Source organism: Sphaeroforma arctica (assembly GCF_001186125.1).
Source record: "Sphaeroforma arctica JP610 unplaced genomic scaffold supercont1.411, whole genome shotgun sequence".
NCBI lineage: Eukaryota > Ichthyosporea > Ichthyophonida > Sphaeroforma > Sphaeroforma arctica.
Window position 1 is genome coordinate 58885 of NW_014040147.1, and position 11557 is coordinate 70441.

The 11557-nt window shown below is 41.6% G+C and overlaps 1 non-coding gene across 1 annotated transcript; it reads right to left on the bottom strand.

Moving 5' to 3' along the window:
* Window positions 1-719: 719 nt before the first annotated feature.
* On the bottom strand, window positions 720-803 carry SARC_30123. The gene has a single exon. It is a non-coding gene; the product is annotated as a tRNA-Tyr (tRNA).
* Between the last annotated feature and the right edge of the window lie 10754 nt (window positions 804-11557).

Consider the following 11557-nt stretch of genomic DNA (forward strand, 5'->3'; position numbering starts at 1 on the left):
ATGCAAGTGTATATAAATATATATAATTGTATATTTATATTTCTCATAGTTCATGACCAATTTTTGCACTAATATATACCTGTGGCAGTTTCACATGCGTGCATACAGGTGTGCATGTCGCTTGTTTTGATAATGTTATTTCCTACTCTTTAAGTGCGCGTACTTTGCGGGGATTGGAAATAAACGACGAAATAAACTCCAACGACATCACATACGCTTTACCAAGCTCTTTGTCGGTGAGAGAGTTTTGCTTCTCCACCAGATCTTTACCGGTATATTCTCGGTACGAGCGAGTGATTAGCCTAGCGTGTGCTAGCATTGTAGCGGATAACACGGGAGGAGAGGGCCCAGCCACTGTTCTGGTATACAGATCGACTAGTCTGCCCGAGATACACATAATTAATACGAAATCAACGGTCGAGGTGGAAGTAGTGGAATGATCGTATGGCGCACTTCATGTATTCGCCTTTATTTGGATGTACCTATATTGATGCGAAGTATTATACCCGCTTCAAAAAAGAACAGAGGCTATGTGAATACATGTCAACGATTATATCATTCTCACAGCCTCCAGAATAATCAACAGTCTATGTAGTTATTTATAAACCCAAAAACCCTACTCACCTACAATCGATTGTCTTATCGTAGCGATTTAGCCTCCTCTATAAAAATGGAACAACCGTGTAGCCGGTAAATTAAAGCAAAAATAAAAATAATATTCTCCCCACCCGAAATCGAATCAGGGACCTACCGATTGATGTAACCACTACAGTCGGTTGCTCTACCAACTGAGCTATAGAGAAGATGTTAATGTTACTTATAGTAAATATATTTTATCAAGTGTAGTTTTATTTTACTTTTTTATTTGTACTTTTTATGTTGAGTTATTTACGACATTGCCCTCTAAATTTGTAAATTTAGATTCTAGAGGGAGGGCTATGTATAATGTAGCCGCCCAGGTTGCCAGAGACCTCGTGAACCTGATCGCTAATTGGTGGATCGCAAAGGTTCCATTGATAGAGGGCAACGAGCAGTCGGCTCGCGCAAAATGCAAAAGCGGACGAGTACTTTAGTACCTGATCCAATTCCAAGGCATGCACTTCTTCTCCGCATGATATGTGTTGAGCTTCGCTGTTCTATATACTTCGTATAACTCCCTCTCTGTGTCACATATTGGAGATTTTACTGCTTTCACGTCTTCTCCCTCAAGGATTGAATTTTGCATGCGTATCGGCACAGCGGAAGGCTTTACTTTGGTAGATGAATTGCCGGGAGAGCACAATTCAGTGGTTTTGGGTCTTATAACACACACCATGTATTGAGCCGGGATGTTTTAATTTACGTACACGCTCGAGTGTGGCGCGAATGTGCACGCAATTGGTATGGTTGTGCCAAGGGCTGACCATAAGTATTTTGGTCTTGCCCTCGTTGTCACCTTTTTGGTTTCGTTTAATGGTTGCAATAAGCAACTACATTCTTCTATCGATTCTATGTAAGAAGCATCAGTCTATACATCCTTACCTGCAATCAATACGCACACAACACTCCCTTGTCATGTCGATACGATCTTCTAATCTGTGCATTAACATATAATATCTTTGTTCTGTGTTTGCGGTTCTGATCATCACGTAAAGGTACTTGTGCGTGTTGCAACTCAATCATGTCTCGATTCTCTTGCTCTATTGCTTGACGTAATGTATAGACAGATTTCCCAGCGTGGGTCTTAATAACCGCATTGGATACAATACAGCGATCAGTGACATTTTCATCATACACAGCGAACTTCGGACGCTTACAAGTATGTATCTTTAAAATCAGCTTCAATGTCTCTCCTAGCTGCTAGCAGTGCCTTAGGACACTTTGGTACAGGCAATCTCTTCAAGACTGCATTCGACGTATATAAATTTTGCGCTGGTAATTCGACGATCACAGTATTTCGACCAAACCGAGCAGGAAATACAATGCTACTTTGAACAGCGTAAGTGCGCAATGCTGGTAGTTTCATCTAGGCGAATGCACGAATATCAGACTCCAAATTGGTGGTACTCCAAGGGAAAGGATCGAATGAAAACAGCTTTCTCCAGCGCGGTTTATCCAGTCTTAGTGGTTTACATTATAATAATCGTACTCGAGTATCCCGTAATTGTTTTGCATGTCAATCGGTATATACATGTACAAGGACTCCAACTTCTCCTCTGTATACGATGATGGTAAAACTTGTAGTTCCCTACGTACATCAGTAAGCTCACTAAGAAGGCACACTGTTTCATGACTGTTTGGTTTGTCTTCTCCAAATATGTCAAATAATACATAGTTTCCTTCCTCTATTAAAATCGAATACTCCTTCCTTGCATACACAGTCTGTGTGAAATACATACCCTCTGCGCTAGTACATTCAGATAGAAACACAGGGCACTCTTCTATAGTACTAGGTTGGTTGGTTCAGTCATTCACCTGATTTACTACACTTCCATGTCAAATGACTCACAATCAAAGACATTTTGAATTGAAGACTTATCATTGAAAGGATCTTTATATTGTGCAAGATTTTTAGTAAACGACTCAGTCGTCATATATGCACGACTTTGATAGTCAGTATGCAGTAACTGTCCAGCAATAAGCAAAAGATGGCCGAATCCATACTTTGATCACAGCTTGTATGAAGAAGTCTACCTCGGGCTTGAGTTTCGGCATTCTGCGAGTCGCAAGTTTCTCTCTAATGTTGAATATCTTGATATTCCGTCGATAGTACACATTCGCCATTCCTGATCCAGTCAAGTACGAAATATTCCTTATCACTCGACCGTATGGAGTTATTGCCTCTGTATTTGGAGACAAAGTAGTTGCTGTTCTGCTGTCATCGGGCCACAATACACCTTATTTCAATGTCACGACACAAAGCATCAATTATTCTGCACACAAGATGTCAAAGTACGCTACACCAGTCTTGCAATGTTTCTTCTTCTCGAACGTTTTATCTCCGAGCTTACCCTATATGTATCATATAATATAAATGTATTTTTTTTATCAGTTCTCAAGCTAGCTGCCAATTGTGAATTTTTTTAATAATTGGTATATTCTTCGATCGGCTGCATTGATAACTTTTGACTGGCTTCACGCTTCTAGTTACCTAGTTCGCCTTTGACTCTGTCGAATACCATGAAAAGTTTGACGATATCAAGACCATAGGAAAAGGTTTGTTGTAAGAATGCCCGAACATCAATTAGAAAAAGTTGAAAGAAGTTGAAAGTTCATATCGAGAACAATGTCCACAGCATGCATTCACATGGAGTGATGGGCGCTCATACTCGCGTCGATATCCATAGCACCTACAATACTGTATATTTCGGTCGTCAGTGAAAGAGATGACGACAAAGGAAGCAATCCGAAGAAATCCATCTTGACCATTGCTTTCTCACCTGTACGAAACAACCTACATATACAGATATAGACGGCTAAGATAAGAAATTCAAGTATTTTACAGTCAAATCTAGTATGTAAAATGATTATAAGTTAGACGAATGTACACGTCAAACTAAATACTATGTACTTCTGAAAATTCAGTCACTAAATTTTTATTTATTTATGCGCGGTAAGCTAATTCCCTGTCCTGATGCCGATTTGATCGTGGCCGGCAATCCCAAGATTCCAATATCTCTTGGCCAACCCTGACCCGTAGAGGTCTACAAATTCATGTCTAGGCCTATACGTTTATGAAGCAAGGGTCATGTGGTGATGACTCGTCAAATTTACGTGACCACGGTTTTTGGCAACGTGACCAGAAATTTTCTAAAATTGCCACACCTAAAACCTCTTAAAATATAAATACTCGGGTCGAAAATCAGGAATATTCATTCTTGATTAAGAGTTGCCGACTCCTACACGTCCATTAAGTTTTAAGATTCTTCTTCGCTCGGAGTCAGCATCAGTGGTAAAATTGCGGATCGCATTGATAGGTGACCTGAAGCTATTCCAAGTGCTCGCAAGCACAGTTCACCTTTCCTTTGCCTGGGTCTGAAGTTCTGCAATGCTCGGAATAAAGCTTCTGCAATACATTGAAGAACTACTGGCAGTCTCTAAACCAATTCGCTCTTTCTTGGTCTTACCATACTTATCAAGGTCCTCGGCGACATTGGCAAATCATTCAAGAGTTGAAGAACTCTTTCAAAGAAACAAGTACGCGTACACTCTTATTGGGACCGGATGAACTGCCTACAGCAAGCTTACGCTGGTCTCGATGTACATGAACATTGCAGTGTCCCCCATCAGAAGGACCACGGCTGACATACATGCAGTGCCCATTGTATCGGATGGATTATCACGAGGTTTCGACATTACGTCTCTCATTTCCTGCGGTGCCGGGTTAATAGCTTGAGTCACCGCATTTGTCACGCGTTTTTGTTGTGAATTCGATAGTTATTTCGAGGTATGCCGAGTATTTTTCTTTCATGATGTGTCATCTTCCTGGCAAAAAAAATCAACATATTGACAGTTGATATCTCTGAACCGCTATGAACCATACGATTATAGGCCAAGAAACCCTCGTACAACTCCCTGTCGGCAAGATCTTTAGGGTTGGATTCGCGCGCTCGATGTGACCTTTAGCTTCATGTCGCTCAACAGTATAGTGGATGTTTACTTCAATCCATATGCCTGCTTATTGCGTGATACTGATTTAATAAACCTTACGGTCTCTTTCACAACAGGTGGTGAAGCCCTGGAAAAATTTTGCGCATCACCAGTCCTTTAAGATACAGGCGTACTTTATTTTCCGAACAGGCTCAACAATCCTTTAAGATGCAGGCGTACTTGCTTTTCCGAACAGGCTCGACAGTCCTTTTAAGATGCAGGCGTACTTGCTTTTCCGAACAGGCTCGACAGTCTTGCAAAAGGCAGGCGTACTTGCTTTTCCGAACAGGATCGACAATCCTACAAGATGCAGGCGTCCCTCATTTTCCGATACATCATCATTTGTGACCTTCCGCTGAAAGTTGCAACTGCATAATCACTTGCGATTTATCAACCATCAGAGTCACAATTACGGCAATATCAGTATGTACCACGCCCCATCTTACCTTTGAAGTAAGATATGGTGAGATTGAAGTTATGTAGCATCAAGAACCAACGGCGAATTCTTGTGTTATCACCAATAAAATATTTCTTTCTACAAACCCAACAATCACAGTCTCAATGTACACGACGCCTGGAGGACGATCCTGCAATCGTGCTCATCGATCGGATGCCCAGATTATAGCTTAGCCCCCAACCCTGTAATAGAATACAGATAGAAGCAAAAGATACCGGCATCCTCACATCATTGAGCTGCACATAGAATGCAGCTCCGCATCCCGTACAGCTAGTGTCAGTGCGAATAACAATGATATCTGATTCTCTTCGGGAAACTAGTAGTGGTGTTTTCTATAAAACTTTGAGAAACAATTCTCACGCATCGGCTTGTTTCTGCTCCCATTTGAATATTACACTTTTCTTCAACAGCTCAGCGATTGGCTATAGTACGGTAACATGCACATACACACTCCATACGAGCCAAGCATCAACAGCTAACAACATATACCGAGCCCTACATCCGTACCCATTACTGACATAAGAGGCTTCAGACCGAGCAGACAGCTGGAGCAAGCCTCTGTCTTTGCATGTTGCCTGGCCACATATAAATTAATATATAAACACAGTGTCTCGAAACCCAAGAATCACAGTCTCACTGTACACTACGCCTGGAGGACGATCCTGTAATCGTGCTCATCAATCGAATGCCCAAACTATAGCTTAGGCCTCCAACTCGGTATTAGAATACGAATAGAGGCAAAAGATACCGACATTATCACATCATTGCGCTTTACATAGAATGCAGCTTCGCATCCGGTACAGCTAGCGTCAATGCGAAGAACAAGGATATCAGCTCCACTTTGGAGAATGAGCGGTGGTGCCTTCTATAAAACTTCGGGAAACAGTTCCCACGCATTCTTGTTTCTGCTCTCATTTGAAGTTTACACCTTTCGTCAACAGCTTAGTGATTGGCTATAGTACAAGCGAATCTTTTGCAAGAAACGATGCCACCAATTTGAAGTATCATAAAGGCTCCATCTCTGCTCGCATCTCTCTTAAGGCCTTCGCAGCCACATTTTCAATCCTAGAATTACCTTAACCTGCAACTTCGTGAACTAACACTTGTTCATTCAAATTTTGACATTCCGCTTCTTCAAACACTTATTCGTTTACAACACAACATTACATCGTCTATGTATATAAACACCCCCACGAAATCTCCTATGAATTCCTCCATCATCGATTGGAAGGTTAATCTGGAATCCACAAGGCCCATGGACATAGCGATATCTCTGACCCTCAAACGTAAAGGTCGTATAGCTCTTGGCATATTCTGACATCCTAACTTGCCGATACCCACTAGCCATATCCAATTTGGTATAGTACTACTAGCCGGTAGCTTCTCGTACCATATCTTCCACTTTTGGTACATATCCAGCACGTATTCGCCAATCACCTTTCTCCTTTTCGGGTACAACAAGTGGCTGAAGATTCAACAATGTCTTCCAACTACATCGCTCAATTGCCTCCTCTTTAAGCATAGCCAATATCTGCTAGTAAATTGCTAGCCATTCTCAAGGTTTTTCTCGTCGTAGTACACGTACACTGGAGTAGCACCATCCCGCACAACGATCTCATGCTCTGCTTCCTCGCTCGCCGAATACTTACCATCTGTCCAACACATATCCGTCAACAATTTAGAAACGGCGAGTCATCCATGCTCCCCGCTGAGGCATCTCGTCACTGACCGAGTCCGCGCCTCGCCAAGAAAGGTCCTATCCAAGCTCCAACACATGATTCGCCCGAGATCACTGATCTTGACGATTCCAAGTCGTGATTTCCTACCACTTCAAACACTGCCTGAGTAACACCCTCAGCGAAGTCCGCATCAAGCCTTACCATCCTCAACGAGAGTATACGCCCATCAAATCTGTCTATCAACCTTTCTTCCTTTAACCCTGGTCCAGCCCAGCCTTGACCCCGTGCGACCATCTATAAGCAATTCCTCCCTCCAAACTCTCGTACTATCTCCAATGTACCGCACGCCAGCCGCACGTCACTCCTGCTTGCATACGGCCTCTATGTACTGTTCCTTTAAATGGATGCTCCGTTGTAGAGGGGCTTCCAGCAACTTGAATTATTAAATCCCTGACCCTAGTTCGCTCTCCTGGTTTGATTGTGGTTGGTAATCTCGAAATGCCAAAATTCCTTGGCCAAATCCGAAAGAAGTCTTATGCGATTATGTCCGACGCCACTGCTGTCATGTAGTATTGTCCCTTATATGAACAACTGCTTCTTCCTGTTGTTGAGCTTAGTTGTCTGATATGAAATCTGTTTCATACGTCAGTAGCAAAATCACCCGGATACACACGGATTTTTCAATTTGTTGCTGGAAACTGGTGGTGAGATAGCAATTGAGCGTTTGTTTCCTTCCAAGATAATTTTAATGTTATTAAAATATATAGACGCCACGACCTTATAGTATACGCTTGTTTAGATGCGAGTATAAACGATAGAGTTTGGTGCCGTATCCAGGGGTTGGGCATGATAGTTACATCCAGCGTTCTATCGCCAAGTTTAAGTGGGTTAAGATTTGTGAATGCAATGTGACACAAGAATGTTCTGTCCATATCTGTCAGAAATCGGATCCTGTGAATTTCTCGTATGGAAATGCGCACTTGTCGTCCGTTGCTAATACGTTGGCATTTTGTATATATTCTAAGAGTTACTGATAAGACATGATCAAGGAAACAATAAACCTCTGCTCAGGTACAAGTCTCTCAGCTAGGTAAAGTCCTGGTCTGATATAAGCGCATTGAGTCTTTATATGTCATTTTTATTTTTCAATCAACTAGACTCGGATTTTCATGTGAGAGTTTCGCTCACGAGAAAAGCTTATATGCACCGGTATTTTTGCCTTATTTCTTCTCATGACCCTAGTATAATGATTTTTGGAATATTTTGGCCTCAATCAGTCGAGGATTGAGAACCCTTAGTTTTGTGTTCATGTGTTAGCTTTTTACGTTGGTTTTTCTAGTACCCCGATGCTACAGCCTTGCAACGTACTACTAGATAGTAGGCAAAGCGGTGGAAAGTGTGTGATATCTTGATACTTTAGTTCTTGGGGTTGGTGTTTTAGCGCAGGAAGAACTTATCCTTTACGGGGATAATCATAAAAATCTGCCACAATTATCTATGGCTACTTTTTGTCTAACTAAATTCACTACTACTGGATTTCTCAACAGCGTTCATCGGAGTCGGTCTTGACCTACGCTCTCGGTTGGTATCAACTTGGCTTGAGAAACCGCTTTTCAACGGTGGCTCTATGATTCAAGCGTCAACGCCAGTTATGTTTGCTTCGTGAATGAGCAACATCTGGGGTATCAGAAGACGGAGACTTTGCCTCTATATAATCCTACCGATACTCAGTACGCCGAAGTGTTTTGTTTGTGTTTTCGTTGCCGTGCTTGACGAACGACCGTGTCCAACATGACAACAGAATTCGAAAACGGATTTCCGAAGCACTATTTTCGTATGTTCCGGCAAGAGAGTATCACATACCATGTGAGTTGCAAACCAGGCAGTAAGATAAGCTTGAATGAAGCAGCATATGTCAATACCAATTAATAAAAGACAACATACCCTCCTTCCCTCCCTCAGCACATTTATTCGTTAAACAATGGATATAGCCGAAGGCTCATTAATTCAAATTTAAGCAATTTTTGCACGATAAATTCAGCAAATGTAAATTTAAATATAAAAAAGGAATTGTCGCTAAATGTACATTTGTACATATTTGATCTACATTTTAGTACGTTTTAATTAGTAAAATGGGTGAATGTACACTTAGTGACTTTTCCACATGTATTTTCAATGTACATTTAGCAACTTTGTATTGAACTACTGAAACTATCGGAACTCCTGAAGTTATCGGCAGGCAAATTCTTCGACATGGGTTAGTCTTGTCAGGATGCAATTGCGTACGTAACATTGGCACATGATTTGTTCGTAAACAAGGGTATGCCCGTGTTTCGCATACGATAACTGCTGAAACAAACTGATGCTATTGAGGTAGCGAGAGCGGCCATCACAAACCTACGCGCTTCAATATATCTGTACAAATAGCGTATTTGCGTAGAGGATTACAATGTGCTAATCATCGACACTCTGCGACGTACTCCAGTCGACTATATTTTAGAGAGGTGGTTTAATGACCTACATGATAGAAAATTGAACGTGCTGACAGAAGCAGAGCGCTTGCGCAACACCATGAGCACGTATGATAAATGATATACACTACAGAAAGATCACCCACTTGCAGATTCTCAAAGTTGCGTGCTACCGAGCAACAGTATACTATGAACAGCAAACAAAGATGGACGAATGAATCAAGGCGCAGGCTAAACCAGACGGAAGTAGTTTGCACCTTTCTGGAGTATCATGGAAAGCATTCTATAAATACACGGAAGACTACATTTGGGCCGCTGCTAAGATGCGGGGAAATCGGATGAGAGCAAACAATAAAAAGCGTGCTCGGTTTCCACATCCTACCCTTCAAGAACCCACACAAAAGCGTCCAATAAATGACTCAGAAAGAGGACCCCACTTACAGGGGGAGTAAGCCCGCCCAGAGAACCTGATCGGAGAACACCACTCCTGCAACACGGCCAACTGCAAAATTACCCCTCACATGCATTTGTATAGCAAGTGCCCTCAAAAGAGGAAAGCAATCTTTAGAAATATTTGTAGCGTGAACGTGCGCCACATAATAATCAAGATAATATCAGTTTAGGGCAGTCAGCCAACTCTATGGTATCAAGATTGTAGAGATGGATTATGACTTATCCTGAAGAAGAAAAAAACAATGGTGGGTGGAAGCTAACATGATCAATATGGTATATATAGTGAATGTAAATGCAGATCCAGCAACGGTGTTAATAAATGCAAATGATATCACCTGTATATTGCTTCCTTTGCTTCCCAACCCACGAGATCCATGACTCTATATATAGGCTTACATATCAATTGGAACACTCACAATTCCCTGGTCGATTCAGAAGCACAAAAGTGTTGTATCTACATTATATTTATCAGTCAAAGCGGAGACCTGGATGTATACAGCTCGCACAAACAGATGCAAGAGTACAACGTGTAGGGTTTTAACATAAGTATGTGACATAAATTATGATGGAAGAAAGGCAGCTCACTGCTCTGAGATACTCAACCTTCCTGACAAGAATGTACAAACCTTGCTAGGTATGAATATGTTGCCATACTTAGGCATACATAAGGCAGGGATAACAAATCCTTTAATACCACGTCAAATGGGAATCACTACTCAAACCCCATGAGAAGGACCCAGAAGACGAGCATGGAGGGTTTAGAGAGTGACTCGCAGACCTGATAGACTAAAATCTGAATCCACCAGTTGTACATTGTAATCTCCCAGGGAGTACTGTGGAAGTACTGAGCAATGAAATCAATATTAAAAGAGTGAGGCTTGCAAAAATGAACTTTGTGTCGCACAAATAGATGCATTAAACATATGAGATTGTCAAAAGTGGGTTAAAGATGGACACATATACGAAAGAATCCACACATATACACCCACACAAGTGAACTTGTCACTGCTCACTACAAGCGAACAAGGCCAAACGGACTCACTATTAATAAATAAAAAGCCTGTATAAGCCTAGACTTAAGAGAAATCAACTACCAATATGATCAAGGTATGCTTGCATTACCAAAAATAAAAGAGGTGCTCTACAACCTAGAAGCCCAAATATTTTCCAAACTAGATTTTATGGTAATATATTTTTCTAATAGACACAAAAGGCAGACGCCTCTTCGCATTCTCATGGAGTGAGGCTCAATACTCGTTTAAATCAGCACCGTTCGGCTCATATTCACTGAAACAAACCCTGAAAGTAGCGAGTCTTACGAAAGAAGAACACCCTGCACGGTGCTGGTGGTTGTCAAAAGACTGAACAAAGCGCTTTCGCAGTCATGACAGTCAACATACTGGGGTGAAAGATACAACTGATGACTCAAACAGATCCTGAAAAACAAAAATGTATGATGAATTGGCAAAACAACCCCCTCAGAGAGCAGTCGGACTCGCAAATTGCATGCGAAACCATATTCATCCGCAATATGCACAAAATACGAAGCACTTCCGCGATCTCATGAAGGGGAAATGTACCAAAACATGCTCCGTCTATAGACTCCAGTACTAAGAATAAATGGGAAGAACTAAAAGAATCCATAGCGTGTTCTGCCAAACTAGAGTATCCGGTCGACAGAGTCCCGTATCTACTCGCACTGGTTTATAGTCTTGAACTTTTTTCAGAATATATGAAAGGTGGTGACACAACATTATGGGCGTATCACAAAGCTTAAGCGCAGATGAATCGACAGACCCTACACTCCATGCGCGCAAAATGAACAACAATGAATTTCCACTACCACTTCATCATCATCCATGTACCAG